General features: G+C 45.4%; 1 long non-coding RNA gene across 1 annotated transcript; it reads right to left on the bottom strand.

The window, feature by feature from the left end:
• LOC135056500 (uncharacterized) lies at positions 1-26,468 on the bottom strand. Its single transcript, XR_010244000.1, has 3 exons — positions 26,369-26,468; positions 18,298-18,315; positions 1-106 (listed from the first exon to the last, which is right to left on the bottom strand). It is a non-coding gene; the product is annotated as an uncharacterized LOC135056500 (long non-coding RNA).

Here is a 26,468-nt window from a genome sequence, read left to right as displayed (position 1 = left end):
ATTGTACAGCCACACAGCTATTTCCATATCTCAGAGGGACATTTATGATTATGATGCCAATTAGTGAGTTATTGTTGCTGGAACATAATTACGAAGCATTCATGGCCTGGAAGAGAAAATGGTTTGTGAACACAGGACTGCACCCTATAGAGCCATTGCAGTTGCTGAAGTGTGCATCAAACAACCAATCACAGATGGGACTTCTTCTTACTCATAAACAGAGATGCTTATGTTTACTATAGTTGCTTTAGCAATGCCATATTGATGATTGTCTATACAATTAAAAGTAGTTTTCAAATCATAAAATAATTTTATATACAGATTAATACAGGTTGAGTATCCCATATCCAAATATTCAGAAATACGGAATATTCCGAAATACAGACTTTTTTGAGTGAGAGTGAGATAGTGAAAACTTTGTTTTCTGATGGCTCAATGTACACAAACTTTGTTTAATACACAAAGCTATTAAAAATATTGTATTAAATGACCTTCAGGCTGTGTGTATAAGGTGTATATGAAACATAAATGAATTGTGTGAATGTACACACACTTTGTTTAATACACAAAGTTATTAAAAATATTGGCTAAAATGACCTTCAGGCTGTGTGTATAAGGTGTATATGTAACATAAATGCATTCTGTGCTTAGATTTAGGTCCAATCACCATGATATCTCATTATGGTATGCAATTATTCCAAAATACGGAAAAATCCCATATCCAAAATACCTCTGGTCCCAAGCATTTTGGATAAGGGAGACTCAACCTGTAGCATAATATTAATGTTATTTTACGTGGAAGTTGCTTGTGTCTACACTCTGTTATTCAATTTCAAAGACAGATAGCAGCAAGTAATAGTTAATGGACTACTTCAGATTTCATTAAACACATGGAACATCATTAAAGTACTGTAGGAATAACTTACAATTGTCATTAAAAGAGCAATTTGATAGGTCTACTATTGTCTGTTGTACACCATGTGTTATACAGACTGAACCACTGAAATGATCAACGCTTTCCTCTTCAGTGAAGTTCTGTAATATTATAAAGATTCTAAAATCAAATTCTGTTATGCCGGAATCAGGGTAGGCAGGAGGTGCAGGGCCTCCCTGTTATACACCCTGTCAAAATCCTGAGATTTTATATAAAAATGATTAGTATAACACAAAGCAGAGATTTATAACATAAACATCTTATTTGTTTATTGTAATCCTTTTTATAGCTAACATGCACCAGCTTTGTGGAGATCCCTGGAGCTGCAAGGAGACGAGAGATGAGGCAGCAACAGCTCTGCCTCATTTCTACAGTCAGACACTGCTTTGCAGAGCTGGGGGCGGGGAGACACCACGGGCAGTAACGCTGCACAGAAAGGGAGCTAATAGAGGCATGCCTCTGAGTGTGGAGGTGGACCTTGTGCACTGATGTACACTTGGATGTGTCATGTGACCAGGAAGTGCACTGTAGTCAGAGCTCAGTCAGCAGCAGCAAGAGAAAACACAGTGATGCAGGTAGGACACTCAATGGACACTGCAGTTTAATGTAATGAGAGTTAAAGTGAGTAGGGAGTGAGACAGGCTCCCAGCATCCAGACCCACCCCCATGTGTGCCTCCCCAGTCATTCACCTGAACGCATGTCACTGACCAGAATGTCTTACACAAATCTTTAACTTGTACTTTGCAGTGTATATTGCCTTTTTAGGAAGTATTGCTGTATAATATGTACCGCTGCAATCCTCTTATCGCTATCACTATTTCAGGATAGCAATAGCAGGGACGGGACATGAAAGTGGAACTAGAATTGCAAACTAGGCATTCAGTCCACTGTGCACATGGATCTATACTGACCAGAGAAGTGTACTGCCACTATCCACACTGCACAGGAAAAAGGTTCTTGATTATTTCCAATGGTGTAAGCAGGGGAGTCTTAGGAGAGGAGGGAGCCCGTGTGCAGACTCTGGGTGGGCCCCCTCCTCTCCACGCTGCCATAGGATCTGGCACTGTGCCAAACTCTACTGCGCATTCGCAGGTCTCCGGAAACATGGCACCTGCCATGGTCCGAAGACTAATTACCTACTGTACATGCACAGCGCCCATTTTATGAGTGATTTTTTTTGTGGCAGCTGCAGCCCTGGTGCGGGACTCCATAAAGGTAAGTATTAAAACAATATGGGTGCAGTGTGTGTGCTGTGAGTTCCCCTGGAACCAGGGGCTCGTGTGCACTGCACACATTGCACCCATGATAGAAACGTCTATGGGCGTAAGATCATACCAAGCACCCATAGGCAAAATAGACTGTGGTATCCCCCCTCCTCCCCAGTGGCTCCTGCTTGCACATATACTGACATTGGTTAGTACATGTGCAGTAGCACAGCTGAGGGGGGCAAAGGAGGAAGTAGTGTGCTTGCAATGCTTTACTTTTCAGTGGTCGCCAGGAAGGGCTTCTATTAGAGCCCATGTTGGCGACTCACCAATGACACATATGGGAGAATAAAGATTCCTTGTCGCTGCTGCTGCATGTATGTAACCCATCATTGTGCTGTACACTCTTTGTAAATGCCAGAATACATACAAAATGCCATTGGTTGGGGTGCCGGGTGTCACATGACCGACAGAGGCATCCCGACACTGAAGATCTCGACAGTAGATTGGGGTAAGTATTTTTATCCTTCAATGTCCCCTACTCTAACCCTCAGGGGATGGCGGCTATGACTAACCCTCCGGGGGTAGTGGCTACGGCTAACCAACAGGGGTGGCAGCTATTGCTAACCACTCCCCCTAGTGCCTAACCCTACCACCCTCCCCCACCCAGGGCCCTAACCTTGAGCCAGTCTTCTGAGTGGTAATGGGATTCTAGCTTCAGTCACTTGACTGTCGACATCCTGACCGCCGAGATGCTTAAGGCATTCTATAAATGCCATATTTATTTTATAGATAATTTGCTTTCAAATACTTTGTACAGTATGTTATTACTAGTCTGCATATGTACACACATGGGGAATTATACTGTATTTGGCTACAGTTGTAGTCTCTTCAGAGATACATTAGATGATAGACATTAAGAATTACTGTAAATGCTAAAGAAAGGTTAGAGAATCATGTCAATGACATACGTGTGCTGTCTTGTCTTACATAGTTTAAACTAATAAGGTTGTAATCTAATTTGCCTGGCAGTGAGAGGAGCACATCTTAATCTATGATTCACCGAAGAAATTCAGTGGATTCACATCTGATTAGTATTACTTGTACTGTCACTTTTCCATACTACTTTATTAGACATTCAGTGATAATCTGGAAACCACATCACAATTGCCATAACAGCAATGCAACTAAAAGAATTGGAACAATTGTGTCCTAAACCAAAAATGTATTATATTTTACAAAGATTATTATTATTATTATTATTATTATTATTATTATTATTATTATCTTGCAGTACTAACATGTGAATTGTTTCATGGGATTAAACAGAATTCTCCATGTGAGTGTCATTTTATTACCATGTTCTGAACTTTGAACTCAATAATTCCAATGAAACGGATGACAAATCTGTAGAACTTGCCTTCCTGATCCATACAGGTTCAACAATTGGAGAAACACAGACTGGATACAAAGTGGTTTATGGAGAAATGACAACATTGGTAAGGAAAAGGGGGCATGTCTGAGGCACTTTGCTGATATAAGGAATCTCATCCTTACCACACATACAAGTGCCTCAAGGATGTTCTTGCCTGGAACAAATCTGGGGATCTATTTACTAAGCCTTGGATGGAGATAAAGTACCAGCCAATCTGCTCCTAACTGCCATTTTTCAAATATAACCTGTAACATGGTAGTTAGGAGCTGATTGGCTGGTACTTTATCTCCATCCACTTTATCTCTATCCAAGGTTTAGGAAATTGACTCCCAGGGAACTAGAAGAATCTGACACAGGTTATACTCCTGCATGCTTACTCTGATCACTAGAGGTGTAGGAACAACCAAAGAGGAGCATAATATGGAACAAGGATACTCTGATTGTACTACCAAACAAGTGCATTGACTATAATAACAAACAATGTACTCAGCTGTACCGCAAAACTACCGGTCATCCTTAATGGTCATCACAATATAATAACTATTACCACTAGAAGGTGGGAACATACACATATGGCAGATGCTCCGTACACAAGCAGTGGGTCTTTCAAGGAGATAAATCACAGTGAAATGTGCAACAAACAGTTAAGCAATTGCATACGGCAGGCAATGATTCATGATTGGAAAATATTACAATAAACACAATGGGAGACATTGAGGAAAACTGCTTTGCAGGAAACTGTAAAAGGTGGATTCCCCAAACTTATTGTATAGAATAGTTTCTTTCAAGAACTTATTATTTAGAATGTATGGATGCTTTTGGGCTTCCTTTGTGATTTGTGTGTTTAGACCATAGTCACCTTATCATGATGCAACACGTGTATATTCATTGGCATTAAGAGTTGTGTGCATATTTGTGATGCGCACACCCCTATCTGTACTCTTACTTTCTACTTAGCATTGGCAGTGCTAACATGCAAATGATACACAGTCCCTGAACTCTGCCTATGTGAGAATGCCCTATTATAGTCCCGATGCACTTCTTCAGCCACAAGTGTAGATGGGCTTGAAATATATTCAACTCTGTATCGCCCATATTTTTATATAGTATGCTTTGTTTCAGAGCTTACACAGTGAAAAAAACATATACTATTCTAGAGATGTGCGGCGGGCACTTTTCGTGTTTTAGTTTTGGATCTGGATCCTCGCTCGTGTTTTGGATCTGGATTCATTTTGCCAAAACCACCCTTTCGGGTTTTGGTTTTGGATCTGGACAATTTTTGAAAAAAAACACAAAAACAGCTAAAATCACAGAATTTCAGGGTAATTTTGATCCTACGGTATTATTAACCTCAATAACATTAATGTCCACTCATTTCCAGTCTATTCTGAACACCTCACACCTCACAATATTGTTTTTAGGCCAAAAGGTTGCACCGAGATAGCTGTATGACTAAGCTAAGCGACACAAGTGTGTGGCACAAACACCTGGCCCATCTAGAAGTGGCACTGCAGTGGCAGACAGGATGGCAGATTTAAAATATAGGCCCAAAACAGCACATCATGCAAAGAAAAAACAGCGGTGCAATGAGGTAGCTGTATGGTTAAGCTAAGCGACACAAGTGTGCGGCACAAACACCTGGCCTATCTAGGAGTGGCACTGCAGTGGCAGACAGGATGGCACTTTTCAAAAACTATGCCCCAAACAACACATCATGCATAGAAGAAAAAGAGGTGCAATAAGGTAACTGTATGACTAAGCTAAGCGACACAAGTGTGTGGCACAAACACCTGTCCCATCTAGGAGTGGCACTGCAGTATCAGACAGGATGGCACTTAAAAAACTAGTCCCCAAACAGCACATCATGCAAAGAAAAAAAGAGGTCACCAAGGTCGCTGGATGGCTAAGCTAAGCGACACAGTGTGCGGCACAAACACCTGGCCCATCTAGGAGTGGCGCACGCAGTGGCTGAATGTCGAAAGTGGCCCGCAATTTTGCGGGCCACCCCCAGCACCTTCTGCACGCCCCTGTCATTTCTCAAAAATTCTGCACCACCAAATTAATTGTATGTGCAAAACATGGGATGCGCTGGAATTTGCCTAGATGTTATACATGCACAATATTGGTGGCACAGGAGAGTGTACCCCTATACCACACATACGGCAAAGCCTGTAAAAATAATTTGGATAATAATAACCCTTTTAGAGTTATATAACAATATGCGGCACAGAAGAGCAGACCCCTAAACCACACAGGGCAAACCCTGTAAAAATGATTTCGATTAAATATTAATAACCCCTTTATTTGGAGCAAATAACAGCACAGGACAGAACCACTTATACGGCAGTACCCCTGAACTTATACGGCTGCACCACTGGACGGGACTTATACGGCAGTACCACTGGACTTATACGGCAGTATCACTGGATTTATACGGCAGTAATACCACTGGACTTGTACGGCAGTATCACTGGACTTATACGGCAGTACCACTGGACTTATACGGCAGTATCACTGGACTTATACGCCATTACCACTGGACTTAAATGGCAGTATCACTGGACTTATACGGCAGTACCACTGGACTTATACGGCAGTATCACTGGACTTATATGGCAGTATTTCTGGACTTATGGCAGCACAGGGTCACCACCACTGGACTGATGCAGGACAACACAGCACCACTACACTGGACTGGACTTATACAGTAGCACTGGACATATGGCAGCAGAGGACACCACCACTGTGACTGGACTGATGCAGTACAAGACACCACCACTGGACTGATGCAGCACAACACAGCACCACTACACTGGACTGGACTTATACAGTAGCACTGGACATATGGCAGCAGAGGACACCACCACTGTGACTGGACTGATGCAGCACAAGACACCACCACTGGACTGATGCAGCACAAGACAGCACTGGAATGACACATAAGACAGAGAAGGTCACCACACCACTTTCCCGCACAGACAGACACTGAGGGGAGAGACACGTCCTTTCGCTACACTCCCCAGGACTGGAGTAAAAATGGCGGCAATGTGCGGCTCCTTATATGGAATCCAAAACCCGCAAGAATCTGACAGCGGGATGACATTTTGCCTTGTTCTGGTTTCTGAGTCTGACGGGAAGTCCCGAGCCAGGCTCGGATCTGGGCTCGGAATGTGATGTTCGGGGGGGGGGGGGGGGGGGGGGTTCGGTTCTCAGGGAACCGAACCCGTTTATCTCTATAGTATACGCTCCGCGAGCAGGATTACATTGAACTCTGCACCACAGCCTTGATGTTCTGCATGTTGTGATTCAGAGATGGACGTGACGTCGGAATTGTGCGCTGTAGATCGATTCCTTGCCACTGATCATGTGTACAAGTTGCACTGCGCTTATACCGCCATGGTCTTGCAGCACAGGCAGCAGTAAGGACTTTTTTGCAAAGTGAGTGACTTGCAGGGGGCGCTTGTCAGAGCAGGGGAGTGGGGACTCAAATGTAGGCATGTTGCAACCATGTCAGTGGCGTGTCACAGCTTGCAATTGTTCACAGTTATAATGGCTCTGGCGCCTTACTCCTGACCACCAGGATGCACAACCATAGGGTCTCTCAGAAAGTCTATTATGGCCGATGTGCAGCCGATATCTGTGATTTCGTACACATGCGGCAGATCTGAGACGCCTCCAGTGGGCATCTCCATACAAATCCCAGCGGCTGCTTTACTTGCATAGTTTGGCACAGCCGCTACGTACAAGATTGCAGCGGCTGCAGCATTTGCATACAACTCTGTATCTGGCCCTCTGTGGCTCTATTTATCCTTACAGTACTTTAGTTTCTGGTATCATCGTCATTTGTAACTTTAACTTAGTACAGGCAAACACTTTCTTTTAGAAAACAAAAAAGGTATTAAATCATGGAAGGTAAAAAATAAGAATTTACTTACCGATAATTCTATTTCTCGTAGTCCGTAGTGGATGCTGGGGACTCCGTCAGGACCATGGGGAATAGCGGGCTCCGCAGGAGACAGGGCACATCTAAAAAGCTTTTTAGGTCACATGGTGTGTACTGGCTCCTCCCCCTATGACCCTCCTCCAAGCCTCAGTTAGGTACTGTGCCCGGACGAGCGTACACAATAAGGAAGGATCTTGAATCCCGGGTAAGACTCATACCAGCCACACCAATCACACCGTACAACTTGTGATCTGAACCCAGTTAACAGTATGATAACAAAACGAAGTAGCCTCTGAAAGATGGCTCACAACAATAGTAATAACCCGATTTTTGTAACAATAACTATGTACAAGCATTGCAGACAATCCGCACTTGGGATGGGCGCCCAGCATCCACTACGGACTACGAGAAATAGAATTATCGGTAAGTAAATTCTTATTTTCTCTAACGTCCTAGTGGATGCTGGGGACTCCGTCAGGACCATGGGGATTATACCAAAGCTCCCAAACGGGCGGGAGAGTGCGGATGACTCTGCAGCACCGAATGAGAGAACTCCAGGTCCTCCTTAGCCAGAGTATCAAATTTGTAAACTTTTACAAACGTGTTCTCCCCTGACCACGTAGTTGCTCGGCAAAGTTGTAATGCCGAGACCCCTCGGGCAGCCGCCCAAGATGCGCCCACTTTCCTAGTGGAGTGGGCCTTTACAGATTTAGGCTGTGGCAGGCCTGCCACAGAATGTGCAAGTTGGATTGTGCTACAGATCCAACGTGCAATCGTCTGTTTAGACGCAGGAGCACCCATCTTGTTGGATGCATACAATATAAACAGCAAGTCAGACTTTCTGACTCCAGCCGTCCTAAACTATATAAATATAAATATATTTTTAGGGTCCTGACAACGTCTAGTAACTTGGAGTCCTCCAAGTCCCTAGTAGCCGCAGGCACCATAATAGGTTGTTTCAGGTGAAAACCTGACACCCCCTTAGGAAGAAAACTGGAGACGAGTCCCAGTTCTGCCCTGTCCGAATGGAAAATTAAATATGGCTTTTATAAGACAAAGCCGCCCATTCTGACAATCGCCTGGCCGAGGCCAGGACCAACAGCATGGTCACTGTCCATGTGAGATATTGGTCAACAGCATGTTCACTTTCCATGTGAGATATTTCAAATCCACAGATTTGAGCGGTTCAAACCAATATGATTTTAAGGAATCCCAACACTATGTTGAGATCACACGGTGCCACTAAAGGCACAAAAAAGGGGTGTATATGCAATACTCCCTTGACAATCTGGACTTCAGGAACTGAAGTCAATTCTTTCCGGAAGAAATTCTACAGGGCCGAAACTTACAACCTTAAAGAACCCCAATTTTAGGCTCAAAACACTCCTGTTTTCAGGAAGTGTAGAAATCGACCTAGTTGAATTTTCTTCGTGGGGCCTTCCTGGCCTCACCCACGCAACATATTTTCACCACATGTGGTGATGACGTTGTGCGGTCACCTCCTTCCTGGCTTTGACCAGGGTAGGTATGACCTCTTATGGAATGCCTTTTTCCTTCAGGATCCGGCATTCAACCGCCATGCCGTCAAACGCAGCCGCGGTAAGTCTTGGAATAGACATGGTACCTGCTGAAGCAAGTCCCTTCTTAGCTCCCCAGGCCCTTAGTCCTCTGTGAGCATCTCTTGAAGTTCCGGGTACCAAGTCCCTCTTGGCCAATCCGGAGTCACGAGTATAGTTCATACTCCTCTATGTCTTATAATTCTCAATACCTTGGTTATGAGAAGCAGAGGAGGGAACACATACACCGACTGTTACACCCACGGTGTTACCAGGACATCCACAGCTATCGCCTGAAGGTCTCATGACCTGGCGCAATACCTGTCCCGTTTTTTGTTCGGGCGGGACGCCATCATTTCCACCTTTGGTCTTTGCCAATGGTTCACAATCATGCGGAAAAACTTCCCTATGAAGTTCCCACTCTCCCGGGTGGAGGTCATGCCTGCTGAGGAAGTCTGCTTCCCAGTCGTCCACTCCCGGAGAGAACACTGCTGACAGTGCTATCACATGATTTTCCGCCTAGCGAAAAATCCTTGCAGTCTTTTCACTGCCCTCCAGCTTCTTGTGCCGCCCTTTCTGTTTACGTGGGCGACTGCCGTGATGTTATCCCACTGGATCAATACCGGCTGACCTTGAAGCAGAGGTCTTGCTAAGTTTAGAGCATTATAATTTTGCTCTTAACTCCATCTATGTGGAGAGAATTCTCCAGACTTGATCACACTTTCCTGGAAATTTTTTCCCTGTGTGACTGCTCCCCAGCCTCTCAGGCTGGCCTCCGTGGTCACCAGCATCCAATCCTGAATGCTGAATCTGTGGCCCTCTAGAAGATGAGCACTCTGTAATCACCACAGGAGAGACACCCTTGTCCTTAGATATAGGGTTATCCGCTGATGCATCTGAAGATGCGATCCGGACCATTTGTCCAGCAGATCCCACTGAAGAGTTCTTGCGTGAAATCTGCCGAATGGAATTGCTTCGTAATAAGCCACCATTTTTACCAGGACTCTTGTGCACTGATGCACTGACACTTTTCCTGGTTTTAGGAGGATCCCGATTAGCTCGGATAACTCCCTGGCTTTCTCCTCTGGGAGAAACACCTTTTTCTGGACTGTGTCCAGAATCATCCCTAGGAACAGTAGACGTGTCCTCGGAAAAGCTGCGATTTTGGAATATTTAGAATCCACTCGTGCTGTCGTAGAACTATTAAAGATAGTGCTACTCCGACCTCCAACTGTTCTCTGGACCTTGCCCTTATCAGGGAAGCGTACCAGTTTCTTTTAAGAAGAATCATCATTTCGGCCAATACCTTGGTAAAGACCCGTGGCGCCGTGGACAATCCAAACGGCAGCGTCTGAACTGATAGTGACAGTTCTGTACCACGAACCTGAGGTACCCTTGGTGAGAAGGGCAATTTTGGACATGTAGGTAAGTGTCCCTGATATCCAGTGACACCATATCGTCCCCTTCCTGGTTCGCTATCACTGCTCTGAGTGACTCCATCTTGATTTGAACGCTTGTATGGAAGTGTTCAAATATTTCAGATCTCACCGAGCCGTTTGGCTTCAGTACCACAATATAGTGTGGAATAATACCCCCTCCCTTGTTGTAGGAGGGGTACTTTGATTATCCCCTGCTGGGAATACAGCCTGTGAATTGTTTCCAATACTACCTCCCTGTCGGAGGTAGACGTTGGTAAAACAGACTTCCGGAACTTGTGAGGAGGAGACATCTCGAATTTCCAATGTACACCTGGGATACTACATGTAGGATCCAGGAGTCCCCTTGCAAGTGAGCCCACTGCGTGCTGAAACTCTTGAGATGACCCCCTACCGCACCTGAGTCCGCTTGTACTGCCCCAGCGTCATGCTGCGGACTTGGCAGAAGCTGTGAAGGGCTTCTGTTCCTGGGAATGGGCTGCTTGCTGCAGTCTTCTTCCCTTTCCTCTACCCCTGAGCAGATATGACTGGCCTTTGCCCGCCTGCCCGTATGGAGACGAAAGGACTGAGACTGAAAAGACTGTGTCCTTTTCTGTTGAGATGTGACTCGGGGTAACAAAAGGTGGATTTTTCAGCTGTTGCCATGGCCACCAGGTCCGATGGACCGCCCCTTTATACGGCAATACTTCCATGTGCCGTCTGGAATCTGCCTCACCTGACCACTGTCGTGTCTTCGTCTGGCAGATATGGACATCACATTTACTCTTGATGCCAGAATGCAAATATCCCTCTGCGCATCACGCATATATAGAAATGCATCCTTAAAATGCTCTATAGACAATAAAATCTTGTCCCTGTCAAGGGTATCAAAATTTTCAGTCAGGAAATCCGACCAAGCCCCCTCAGCGCTGCACATCCAGTCTGAGGCGATTGCTGGTCGTAGTATAACACCAGTATGTGTGTATATACTTCTTAGGCTATTTTTCAGCTTCTTATCAGCTGGCTCCTTGAGGGCGGCCGTATCTGGAGACGGTAACGCCACTTGTTTTTATAAGCGTGTGAGCGCCTTATCCACCCTAAGGTGTGTTTCCCAACTCGCCCTTACTTCTGGCGGGAAAGGGTATACCGCCCATAACTTTCTATCGGAGGAACCCCACGTATCACCACACACTTCATTTAATTTATCTGATTCAGGCAAAACTACAAGTAGTTTATTCACACCCTACAAAATACCCTTATTTGTGGTACTTGTAGTATCAGAAATATGTAACACCTCCTTCATGCCCTTAACATGTAACGTGTGGCCCTAAAGGAAAATACGTTTGTTTCTTCACCGTCGACACTGGAGTCAGTGTCCGTGAGGTAAATGGGCGTTTTTACAAGCCCCTGACGGTGTCTGAGACGCCTGGACAGGTACTAATTTGTTTGCCGGTCGTCTCATGTCGTCAACCGGCTTGCAGCGTGTTGACATGATCACGTACTTCCACAAGTAAGCCATCCATTCTGGTGTCGACTCCCTAGAGAGTGACATCACCATTACAGGCAATTTGCTCCGCCTCCTCACCAACATTTTCCTCATACATGTCGACACACACGTACCGACTTACAGCACACACACAGGGAATGCTCTGATAGAGGACAGGACCCACTAGCCCTTTGGGGAGACAGAGGGAGAGTTTGCCAGCACACACCAAAATGCTATAATTATACAGGGACAACCTTTATATAAGTGTTCCTCCCTTATAGCATTTAATATATATTTATATCGCCAAATCAGTGCCCCCCCTCTCTGTTTTAACCCTGTTTCTGCAGTGCAGTGCAGGGGAGAGCATGGGAGCCTTCCCCTCAGCCTTTCTGTGAGGGAAAATGGCGCTGTGTGCTGAGGAGAATAAGCTCCGCCCCTTTATCGGCGGGCTTTTCCTCCCGGTTTTTTAAGAACTGGCCTGGGTTAAAATACATACATATAGCCTTAATGGCTATATGTGATGTATTTATTTTGCCAAATAGGTATTTATATTGCTGCCCAGGGCGCCCCCAGCAGCGCCCTGCACCCTCCGTGACCATGTCAGTGAGCCGTGTGACAACAATGGCGCACAGCTGCAGTGCTGTGCGCTACCTCTCTGAAGACTGTGAAGTCTTCTGCCGCCTGTTTCCGGACCTCCGTCTCTGCCGTCTTCAGCGTCTGTAAGGGGGATCGGCGGCGCGGCTCCGGGACGAACCCCAGGCTGACCTGTGTTCCGACTCCCTCTGGAGCTCAGTGTCCAGTAGCCTAAGATCCCAATCCATCCTGCACGCAGGTGAGTTGGAGATCTCACCCCTAAGTCCCTCGTTGCAGTGATCCTGTTGCCAGCAGGAATCACTGAGTGAAAACCTAAAAAAAACTTTTCCAAACAGCTCTTTAAGAGAGCCATCCAGATTGCACCCTTCTCGGACGGGCACAAAAACCTAACTGAGGCTTGGAGGAGGGTCATAGGGGGAGGAGCCAGTACACACCATGTGACCTAAAAAGCTTTTTAGATGTGCCCTGTCTCCTGCGGAGCCCGCTATTCCCCATGGTCCTGACGGAGTCCCCAGCATCCACTAGGACGTTAGAGAAACAAAGAGTACACTAACATACTGGGCAGTGATGTCAGGTTGTTCTGAGTAAACAGAACAGAGCACCTACTATATGCAAACTTCCCAAAGGCTCACACTTTCTCTGGCATCCAGACTGCTCCTCTGTTTAGATTACTCTCGCTGTGAAGCTTAGAATTCAGTAATTATAAGCAAGTTTTAACACAAGATCTTAACCCTTTGCACACCTCTCTTTCTTGGAACCCAATATATTACGCTTTTTTCCCCGTAAAAACAGGACTGTCCCGTGAAAAATCGGGACAGTTGGGAGGTATTCTGGGGACTGTCCCGCTGTCCCACCCACGGGCCGCAGTGTGTGTGTGTGTGTGTGTGGGGGGGGGGGGGGGGGGCAGTTGGGAGGCTCTGTCACTCACTGCCCTGCTTAGCAGAGCAGCGGTCAATAGATCTAGTCAGTGCAGACAGAGGGAGAGAGGGCATGCCAGCAGCTCACAGAGCGCTGGGCATGCCCCCTCAGTGATGAAAACTGGGGGGCGTGGCTCGTGATCGCAGAACTCCCGTGAAGCCAGGCCCCTTTTTCAGAGGCCACGCCCCTTTCCTGGCAGGGTCCCTCTTTCCTCTGCTAAACCATGCAAAAAACTACCCTTTCCACCTAATTTTCCTGACTTTTAGTATCGGCTCTATTTATGAAGGCTTTATTTCAGACATTTCAGATATCTCCTGTGTTATGTAAGTATTGGCATTCCCATGTCCTCTTTTTTTATCTTTTTTGGTAGCTTTGAAGTCTATAGCTAACACCATCTTCATACGTTCCTGTGCAGCTCTATATTATGCAGTGACAGGAGTTGAGGTAACTGGCTGGGGAGGCACTGGCTGGTACCAGAGCCAGATTTACAGACAATGGGGGTCATTCCGAGTTGATCGCTCTCTAGCAGTTTATAGCAGCTGTGCAAACGCATAGTCGCCGTCCGCGGGGGAGTGTATTTTCGCTTTGCAGGAGTGCGAACGCCTGTGCAGCAGAGCGCCTGCAAACGCATTTTGTGCAAAACAAGACCAGACCTGTAGTTACTTATCCTGTGTGATGATTGCTGCGACGAGTGACACGGTAATGACGTCAGATACCCGCCCAGCAAACGACCGGCAACGCCTGCGTTTTTCCAAACACTCCCAGAAAACGGTCAGTTGACAACCAAAAACTCCCACTTCCTGTCAATCTCCTTGCGTTCGGCTGTGCGATTGGACTCGTCGCTAGAGCCAGTGCAAAACCACAAAGGACTTCGTACCCGTACGACGCGTGTGCGCATTGCAGTGCGTACGAATGCGCAGATTAGCCATTTTTTTACTGATCGCTACGCAGCAAACAACGCAGCTAACGATCAACTCGGCTTGACCCCCAATATATGAGCCCAAGGGTGCATGTGGGCATTATACACAGGCGCACATGAGTATTGATCAGAGATGTGCTGAAAAGGTAGGCAAAGATTTCAGGTGCCATTTCACACAGGAGAGTGTTGTCAAAATTGACTGGAAATAACTAGAAATTAATTTTATTGATGTTACTAATACTGTAGGAACAAAAATAGGTCCATATTACATGATTTTAGCTGTTTTTATCAATTTTCAAGAAACACAAAACTAAATCCGAATCCGAACCAAAATACCTAAGGGTGGCTTTGGAAAAAACAAAACACAAGTGTCCGTGCACAGCTCTATCCATTATATTACTAGCCCAGTCATTTGTTCAGGTGCAGGCACAGAGGACTGTGGTAAGCCAGCTGCACAAGATATACTGACTAGGCATGTATTCGCTGGGTCTTGATCAATCCATCCAGCACATAAACATTTTGCCTGATGGCTCGCCACGCCATCCTGCCCCAGCCATCTCATTCTCACTACCTTCCTCCTTCCCCAGCCATCGCTATCTACCTCCCTGCTCTTAAGTCCCCATTGACTTGCTCATGCCTCATGTCTTGTGTCTGTCGCCCCTCCCCTGAGATTGTAAGCTCCAAGGGTCAGGGTCCTCCTCCCTCCTGTTCTCTCTGCCCTCTTCTCTTGCACTTCAATTACAGCCTTCACCAACACACTGACCGTTTTCCAGAATTCCGCCCACTTGCAGCTGCTCATCGCTGCCTCTTAAATTACTAGTGTCGCCATTGCTATTGATGATAGCTAAGGGCAGTGCACATGCGCAGACCCGATGTACGCAGCCTCTACATGCGAATCCAGAAGCTGCATGCAACCCTGAATAAGGCCACTAATTAACTAAGGATTACAATTACAAAGCTGTTTGTAGCAGCTTTGCAATTGCAATCCTTAGCAATGCAAACGCTGGAGAAGGTGCATACCACCTCCTCCCTTCATTTCCAATGCGATTGATCTGAGATGACCATTGTGACCATCAGTGTAATAATAATAATAATAATAATTCTGCTGAGAAACTCTAGTGATCTGCATAAATAAGAATTATTAGTTATGAGAGTAAATCAGCTCTTTGCACCATCAACCTACACATGACATTATGGGCCTGATCCTGAGTTGGGAGCAAATAAAAATAAGGATAAAAAAAAAGTACCAATTTGCTAGTACTGTAACTCTGAATCAGCTGTGAATGCGGTCAGTGCCATAATATAATACCGTAATCTGCATTCAATAGGGGTGTGCTATTCAACGCATCAGTATTCATGTAGCATGCAACAGTTTCTGAACAAAATGATAATTGTAGTAAAAGAACTGATCTGCGCTGTAAACTGATCTGTGCTTGCCTTTCCACCTGAGCGCTCCTAACACGGGGGTCAGCGCTCACAGCAGCGCCACAGACACCTTGCGGGCTCACCAGCCCTGAAGTACGCCCAGCAGCCGTGATCGTCTATTGCCTCCGCTGGCACACAGGAGGTACATCACTGGGGCACCCACTGTCAGTCATATCGAGAGACCGCCGTACCAGCACTGTACATCCCGGTCCCGTTGGCTGTGAGACACGGGTCACCAGACACCGGGCGCTACACCATTGGTCAGCTCCTATTGCCAGGTGCTCTACACTCTGTGCTGCACCATCATTTGGGAACTAAAGATCCTACATACTTATGTGAGTGAATTTAATATTTGGTATGTACATTAAGGTTACCTAGTTCTATCATTATATATATTTTTATTGAAGTGCATATTGTATGTTACATGATTATTGACTCCCGGGAGTTTTGTGATATCATTGTATATTTTATACAAAAAATAAAATATAATTTTTTAAATATATATATCTTTTATGTATTATTAAGCGCCACTTGGAATATATATTTATTTGTGTTATCTGCACTGTAAGCTACCTTATATGCACCAACTATCTCTCAGTATCCTCAATTTATTTATTTTATTTCATCTGAATCTGGAGGCCAAGCAATTTCTATCAAAGCCACCTCAGCGTGAAACAGGATCTACACAGCTATCTGCCTATAAATCTCATTATGCGGCTGTATTTCAGCATACTGTATGTCAAATGACACAAAAAGGTAGAAGGCCAATTGAATTTAAAAGCATGATTGTTCAAGCATATGCCGCTGGATACCTTGGTAAAAGCATGATTCATGTACAGTAATTGCTAAACACTGAAACATAATTTGTCATTATTTCTGAAGGACAATTAAACCTGCAAATGAATCTCCTGTGAAACAATATATAATTTAAATAGTATTTACTTTGGCAACAAGATAGTCTGCTATTTTCAAATTCAACAGGTACATGGTTTTATTTGCACTAATCCCATCCTAATGCTGGTGTTTCACTGGTTCCTAATAAGTAATTGTATTAGACAGCTCCACTTTCTGGCATCTGTCTCTCACAAGTTAGGGAGCCGTTGGGAATCTGACTGATACACCTTTTCCACTAGCTCTAAAATCACGGCCAAAGGTGCGGGGGCGTGCATTTACCCGTGTTTTTTCCTAGTGGAAACGGCCCCCCCTGCAAATTCCCAGATCAAGCGTTTCACTGTGGAATCCGGGAATCCCACCCAGGAAGTTTGCCGGGTTGAACACGTGTTCAACCCGGTAAGCTTTGTAGTGTAAACGGAAGCCGTGTCGATGCGACATGGCTCCCGTTCACAGTGTATGGAAGGGCGGCGCTGGGAGACCATGTGATCTCCCAGCGCCGCCCCTGTCGCATCAGCAGCAGCGTCACCAACCCGGCAATATGCCGGGTTGAGTGAGCTAGTGTAGAAGGGGTCTCTAGCACGGGTCGCAGCAGTGTCAGGCTCCCGGATGCGACCCGTGCTACAAGTGGAAAAAGGGGTATGATAGGGTCCCCTGAAAGTACCTGAAACTCTCATAGAGTCCAGCAGCAGTGCAGAATATAAACAGGAACCACAGCTTGGCTTGGAGGAACGTTGGGCCATTCCTTCTAACAGAACTGCTCCAACTCATGGATGTTGATGGGCTTTTTGCATGGACACACTGCGTCAGCTGGCTATAGGCATAGGCAAACTAGGCAATTGCCTAGGGCATTTGATATGCCTAGGGGCATCAGCAGCTTCTGCTGATTAAAATGATATGCAGCATGCCTATATTCTGTATGTAGCATTTCATATGCAGATACAGCCACAGTCTCACACAGTATATAGGCATGCTGCATATCATTTTAATCAGCAGAAGCAGCTTGTGCATCCTAGCCACATATCAATGCAAATAAGATGCATTTTCATTAAAAAAAGGTGCCCGACGTTAGCATTGAGGCAAGATTTATGAGGACACATCTGTATCCAAGCAGAGGCACAGTGTTAGCGGCAGTGTGAGTGCTGTGCGCATGTGAGTGGGTTGGTTGTGCAGTAGTGTTCAGAATATGTGTAAGGAGCATTATGTGTGTCATGTAAAAATGCATTAATAACGTGCAACATATGTGTAAGGGGCACTGTGTGTGTCATTATGTGTATAGGGGCACTAAAAATGTGCAGCAAATGTGTAGTGGGCACAATGTGTGTCATTATGTGTATAAGGGCATTAATAATGTGCGGCATATGTGTAAGGGACAATATGTGTAAAAGGGCATTAATAAAGGTTGTCATAATGTGTAAGGTGCATTATGTTTATAAGGACATTAATAATGTGAACTAGATCAGAAGGAAGGAAGGATTGATTTGTAGGTCAATTTAATTAAATTATTTTCTCTGAAAATATTAATCAAGGAAAGAATTGGAGACGGTAATAATTTAAACAATCTTCTTTCATCACCTTTTCTCTTCTGAATTGCTGTAAAAGAAAGAAAGAAAGAAAGAAGGATTAGCTTAGAATTTTACAGCAGTTAAGAACCACTTGGCCCATCTAATGCACGTATTATAAACTTGTTTTTTTATTTGTTGTGAGCAGTCAACTTTCCAGTACATTTTTGGATTGCAGGATGAAATCAAACCGGAGCACCCAGAGGAAACTCACACATGCAGGTTGAGAATATACAAACTCCACATAGTTAGGGACATGGTGCGAATCAAACTCATAACCTCAGAGCTGTGAGGCAGTAATGCTAACCATTACACTATCCATACTGCCCTAGCTGCTGAGAAAGAAAGAAAGAAAGAAAGAAAGAAAGAAAGAAAGAAAGAAAGAAAGAAAGAAAGAAAGAAAGAAAGAAAGAAAGAAAGAAAGAAAGAAAGAAAGAAAGAAAGAAAGAAAGATTAGTTAGCATACCCATGTCAATCTGTTAGAAAAGTTCAGGGATGTCATACCAAGATGGCTTAACCCGCTAGTCTCTCCTCCGGATCTGTAATTTCCGATAATGCATTTTACATCATGAGAACATTACAACTTGGTGAATTGAACACATCCCATGTTTTGCCCACATAATAAACTTGGTGGTTCAGATTTTTTTTTTTTAAATGACAGGGTCGTGCAGGAGATGCTGTCTGTGGCCCGGAAAATTTCGGGACATTTTCACCATTCTGCAAGTGCATGTAGAAGATTGCAGCACTTGCAATAACTGATGAATTTTCCAATTTGCCATCAGATGAAGCAAGATGTAGTTACAAGGTAGAATTTACCCCTCTATATGCTTCAGCTGAAGGAGGAACAGTAAAAGGCCACCCAAGGTTACACAATGACCTATGACAAAGGAAAAGAAAGGTGAATGCATCTTAGTCAAATGCATGAAGAATACTTAGGATCTCAAACCTTTGAAGTTGCCACATGTGAAGTTCGTTCAGAGTCAGACACTGCTAGCTTAAGTCAGATAATCCCCCTGATTAGTCTCTTGGAAAAGCAGTTAGCTGGAGAAATTGAAGGAGGAGTTGAAACAAAGTGATTCTGCTAAGTATGTCGGACTTGTAGATCAAGCCCTTCATTTGCTTTGCCAGGATCCAAGGGTCATCAATCTCTTGAAATCAGATCACTATATTTTGGTGACCATGCTTGATCCCATGTTTAAGTCATATGTTGTGTCTTTCTTGCCAATAGACACAAATCTGCAGAGAGCTGTTGGTGAGAAAATTGTCAGCTCAGGCGGAAATGTGACACAGCAACATCTCTTCCTTCAGTTCTCCAGCAATGTGGCTGCCAGGAAAAACTACATTTTCCTAAGAGATCCAGTGGCAGATCAGTCAGTAAAAACTTTTGACATCTGGTTCAAACTTAAGGAACTGCCTACAATTACTGACATGTCTACTGTGACTGCAAATTATACGGTCACCATTCAAAAAATGGTTATTATTTTAGTGATCCAACTAGGCATGTCAAACAGTCTGTTCCAATACTGACAGGAAAAAAAAGCAATATGGAGACCGTTGCGCAAACTGGCTTTGCTTTACTTAAATTGCCCACCCTCCAGTGTGTACTCAGAAAGAGTTTTCAGCGCAGCCGGGAACCTTGTCAGTGATCGGCGTAGGAGGTCCTGCTCGCCTCTCAAATGTTTGTCCTCCATATCTATCAACAAACATGAAGTGGAGTACAGCACACACCCCAATTTGTACATAAAATGTACCACCTGCAGTGTCACACAAGTAGTCAGAAATAGTAATTGAACACTGTGGTTTAATTTCACAACAGTGTTTCATAATACGTGTATGAGATCATATACTGCGGGCTTACCGTCAGTGTCACATTTTTTTTAAATAATATATTTAGCTATAACCCTTATATTGGCAGGGGACCCCTTTATGTGCAACAATGCATAGATTACATACAGTGTCACAAAACGTGCATGACTGACTACACTGCGGTCAGACCGGAAGTGTCATAGAAAAATAATAATATAGTACACTGGGATTTAGCACCAAAAAAAAAAAAATAATATATATATATATATATATATATATATATATATATTATACTAATACATACATATATATATATATATATATATATTTATTTTTTTAAATGGTATATAGATTGGCAGGCAGAGGACCCCTTCATGTACAACAAAGCAGGGACAAACTGCAGTGTGTTGTAGTGCACAGCAGCCCCAGCCCCTTGATGAAACACAGCACCCCTGGAGGACACGGGTACCACTTTAGCAGCCCCAGCCCCTTGATGGACAAAACAGAGTACCCCTGGAAGGACACCGCAGCCTCCACAGCCTGAGTGAAATGGCGTGATCACTGGGGGCCTTGTATAGAATCCGATAGTGGGAGGATGATGTTTTGCATTGATTTGGGATCCAAGTCAGATCACGAAGTTCGAGTGGGTCCAGTTCCCGGAGAACCGGACCTGCTCGTTTCTACTAGGAAAAAGATAGAAACACGCAAAAATGTGTAAATTGGAATCTGGGTATGTGCTGTATGCTAAGACTCATCATTTGCATTCATGCACAGAGATCCATCTGAATCTCCCCCAATGTCATTACATGTCCACACGTGATAGAACTATGCCATCTTCTGAAAGTGTAAAGGGATTCTGAGGCTTACCCACACTGCAAGTTCAGTGAGTCTATCCTAGAATGTGATGTTTGCTTTGTGGCAACACCACAGAATTGTTATGCTGCTGTTGGGAGATTAACAGTGTGGGAGCACCAGTGCCGTAACTAGACATTTTAGCGCTGTGTGCAAGAAACAGCATCGGCGCCCCCCTTCCCATATACAAAACAGGGTTAGTGCGTGCCCTCAAAAATATGGGATTGTGGCTTTATGGGGTAGGGGCGTGGCCACAGAGATCTATTTAATATCCCTATATGTAAAATAGGGACAGTGCAAGCCATAGTCACATTACACCGCACAGTAGTGCCCGATAGTCACATTACACCGCACAGTAGTGCCCGATAGTCACACTACACAGCACAGTAGCGCCCGATAGTCATCACATTACACCACACAGTAGCACCCGATAGTCACATTACACAGCACAGTAGCGCCCGATAGTCACATTACACCGCACAGTAGCGCCCATAGTCACATTAAACCACACAGTAGCGCCCGATGGTCACATTACACTGCACAGTAGTGTCCGTTAGTCACATTACACCACACAGTAGTGCCCGAGTCACATTACACAGCACAGTAGCGCCCGATAGTCACATTACACAGCACAGTAGCGCCCGATAGTCATCACATTACACCACACAGTAGCACCAGATAGTCACATTACACAGCACAGTAGCGCCCGATAGTCACATTACACAGCACAGTAGCACCCGATAGTCACATTACACAGCACAGTAGCGCCCGATAGTCACATTACACCGCAGAGTAGCGCCCGATAGTCACATTACACCGCAGAGTAGCGCCCGATAGTCACATTACACTGCACGGTAGTGTCCGTTAGTCACATTACACCACACAGTAGTGCCCGAGTCACATTACACAGCACAGTAGCGCCCGATAGTCACATTACACAGCACAGTAGCGCCCGATAGTCACATTACACAGCACAGTAGCACCCGATAGTCACATTACACAGCACAGTAGCGCCCGATAGTCACATTACACCGCAGAGTAGCGCCCGATAGTCACATTACACTGCACGGTAGTGTCCGTTAGTCACATTACACCACACAGTAGTGCCCGAGTCACATTACACCGCACAGTAGCGCCCGATAGTCACATTACACAGCACAGTAGCGCCCGATAGTCATCACATTACACCACACAGTAGCACCCGATGGTCACATTACACTGCACAGTAGTGTCCGTTAGTCACATTACACCACACAGTAGTGCCCGAGTCACATTACACAGCACAGTAGTGCCCGAGTCACATTACACAGCACAGTAGCGCCCGATAGTCACATTACACAGCACAGTAGCGCCCGATAGTCACATTACACAGCACAGTAGCGCCCGATAGTCACATTACACAGCACAGTAGCGCCCGATAGTCATCACATTACACAGCACAGTAGCGCCCGATAGTCACATTACACAGCACAGTAGCGCCCGATAGTCACCACATTACACCACACAGTAGCGCCCGATAGTCACATTACACCGCACAGTAGCGCCCGATAGTCACATTACACAGCACAGTAGCGCCCGATAGTCACATTACACAGCACAGTAGCGCCCGATAGTCACATTACACAGCACAGTAGCGCCCGATAGTCATCACATTACACAGCACAGTAGCGCCCGATAGTCACATTACACAGCACAGTAGCGCCCGATAGTCACCACATTACACCACACAGTAGCGCCCGATAGTCACATTACACCGCACAGTAGCGCCCGATAGTCACATTACACAGCACAGTAGTGCCCGATAGTCACATTACACCGCACAGTAGCGCCCGATAGTCACATTACACTGCACGGTAGTGTCCGTTAGTCACATTACACCACACAGTAGTGCCTGAGTCACATTACACAGCACAGTAGCGCCCGATAGTCATCACATTACACCACACAGTAGCACCCGATAGTCACATTACACAGCACAGTAGCGCCCGATAGTCACATTACACCGCAGAGTAGCGCCCGATAGTCACATTACACTGCACGGTAGTGTCCGTTAGTCACATTACACAGCACAGTAGCGCCCGATAGTCACATTACACAGCACAGTAGCGCCCGATAGTCACATTACACAGCACAGGAGCGCCCGATAGTCACATTACACCGCACAGTAGCACCCGATAGTCACATTACACAGCACAGTAACACCCGATAGTCACATTACACAGCACAGTAGCGCCCATAGTCACATTAAACCACACAGTAGCGCCCGATGGTCACATTACACTGCACAGTAGTGTCCGTTAGTCACATTACACCACACAGTAGTGCCCGAGTCACATTACACAGCACAGTAGTGCCCGAGTCACATTACACAGCACAGTAGCGCCCGATAGTCACATTACACAGCACAGTAGCGCCCGATAGTCATCACATTACACAGCACAGTAGCGCCCGATAGTCACATTACACAGCACAGTAGCGCCCGATAGTCATCACATTACACAGCACAGTAGCGCCCGATAGTCACATTACACAGCACAGTAGCGCCCGATAGTCACCACATTACACCACACAGTAGCGCCCGATAGTCACATTACACAGCACAGTAGTGCCCGATAGTCACATTACACAGCACAGTAGTGCCCGATAGTCACATTACACCGCACAGTAGCGCCCGATAGTCATCACATTACACAGCACAGTAGCGCCCGATAGTCACATTACACAGCACAGTAGCGCCCGATAGTCACATTACACCGCAGAGTAGCGCCCGATAGTCACATTACACCGCAGAGTAGCGCCCGATAGTCACATTACACTGCACGGTAGCGCCCGATAGTCATCACATTACACAGCACAGTAGCGCCCGATAGTCACATTACACAGCACAGTAGCGCCCGATAGTCACCACATTACACCACACAGTAGCGCCCGATAGTCACATTACACCGCACAGTAGCGCCCGATAGTCACATTACACAGCACAGTAGTGCCCGATAGTCACATTACACCGCACAGTAGTGCCTGAGTCACATTACAGAGCACAGTAGCGCCCGATAGTCACATTACACAGCACAGTAGCGCCCGATAGTCACATTACACAGCACAGTAGCGCCCGATAGTCATCACATTACACCACACAGTAGCACCCGATAGTCACATTACACAGCACAGTAGCACCCGATAGTCACATTACACAGCACAGTAGCGCCCATAGTCACATTAAACCACACAGTAGCGCCCGATGGTCACATTACACTGCACAGTAGTGTCCGTTAGTCACATTACACCACACAGTAGTGCCCAAGTCACATTACACAGCACAGTAGCGCCTGATAGTCACATTACACCACACAGTAGTGCCCGAGTCACATTACAGAGCACAGTAGCGCCCGATAGTCACATTACACAGCACAGTAGCGCCCGATAGTCATCACATTACACAGCACAGTAGCGCCCGATAGTCACATTACACAGCACAGTAGCGCCCGATAGTCATCACATTACACAGCACAGTAGCACCCGATAGTCACATTACACAGCACAGTAGCGCCCATAGTCACATTAAACCACACAGTAGCGCCCGATGGTCACATTACACTGCACAGTAGTGTCCGTTAGTCACATTACACCACACAGTAGTGCCCAAGTCACATTATACAGCACAGTAGCGCCTGAAAGTCACATTACACAGCACAGTAGCGCCCGATAGTCATCACATTACACAGCACAGTAGCGCCCGATAGTCACATTACACAGCACAGTAGCGCCCGATAGTCATCACATTACACAGCACAGTAGCGCCCGATAGTCACATTACACAGCACAGTAGCGCCCGATAGTCATCACATTACACCACACAGTAGCGCCCGATAGTCACATTACACCGCACAGTAGCGCCCGATAGTCACATTACACAGCACAGTAGTGCCCGATAGTCACATTACACTGCACAGTAGCGCCCGATAGTCACATTACACCGCACAGTAGCGCCCGATAGTCACATTACACCGCACAGTAGCGCCCATAGTCACATTACACTGCACAGTAGCGCCCGATAGTCACATTACACTGCACAGTGGTAATATACATACATATATATATATATATATATATATATATATACATGGAGATGGACAGCACACCTGTGTAAGTAAAGGGTCAAATGTCCTGGTGCCAGCGGTAGGTGAACAGGCAGAACACCAATATATCCATAGAAATTGTCCACGCCACTCAGTAAATATATATAGAGGAGGCAGAAGTATAGCAACGTTTCAAAGGTTAATTCCTTCATCATCAGGCCTGACAATGAAGAAATAAACCTTCGAAACGTTGCTATACTTCTGCCTCATCTATATATATATATATATATATATATATATATATATACACACCCACAAGTAGAATATTTACAACAAAGGGGGTAATTCTGAGTTGATCGCAGCAGAAAGTTTGTTAGCAATTGGGCAAAACCATGTGCACTGCAGGGGGGGGCAGATATAACATTTGCAGAGGAGAGTTAGATTTGGGTGGGTTATTTTGTTTCTGTGCAGGGTAAATACTGGCTGCTTTATTTTTACACTGCAATTTAGATTTCAGTTTGAACACACCCCACCCAAATCTAACTCTCTGCACATGTTATATCTGTCCCCCCTGCAGTGCACATGGGGGGTCATTCCGAGTTGTTCGCTCGCAAGCTGCTTTTAGCAGCATTGCACACGCTAAGCCGCCGCCTACTGGGAGTGAATCTTAGCTTCTTAAAATTGCGAACGAAAGATTTGCATTATTGCGAAAATACATCTCTGTGCAGTTTCTGAGTAGCTCGAGACTTACTCGGCATCTGCGATCAGTTCAGTGCTTGTCGTTCCTGATTTGACGTCACAAACACACCCAGCGTTCGCCCAGACACTCCTCCGTTTCTCCAGCCACTCCCGCGTTTTTCCCAGAAACGGTAGCGTTTTTACCCACACACCCATAAAACGGCCTGTTTCCGCCCAGAAACACCCACTTCCTGTCAATCACATTACGATCACCAGAACGAAGAAAAAAACGTGAGTAAAATTCCTAACTGCATAGCAAATTTACTTGGCGCAGTTGCAGTGCGGACATTGCGCATGCGCACTAAGCGGAAAATCGCTGCGATGCGAAAAAATTTACAGAGCGAACAACTCGGAATGACCACCATGTTTTGCCCAACTGCTAACAAAATTGCTGCTGCGATCAACTCAGAATTAGGCCCAATAAGTATTACGTTTTCAGTCTCAGTGGATATTGGGTTAAGGTACAGATTGTGCAGGTTGTTGTTGTTTTTTTTTTTTTTTACCAAAATCTCTACACACAGTAAGTTATCTAAAATGTTACTGAGAGAGACAGTTTAAAATGACCAACCACAAGGCTAGTCAAATTATTCACAGCCTGGTACTACATACCCACATAAGCAGCCATTTCATGTTAGTCTGGACGAGGGAGGGGAGGGAGAGACTTCACTCGTGCTGAGAGCAGCAGCCATCTCCTCTCCAGGACCCGGAA

This window comes from Pseudophryne corroboree, chromosome 1, assembly GCF_028390025.1.
Source record: "Pseudophryne corroboree isolate aPseCor3 chromosome 1, aPseCor3.hap2, whole genome shotgun sequence".
Lineage (NCBI taxonomy): Eukaryota > Metazoa > Chordata > Amphibia > Anura > Myobatrachidae > Pseudophryne > Pseudophryne corroboree.
This window is presented reverse-complemented; position numbering and strand designations above follow the sequence as displayed.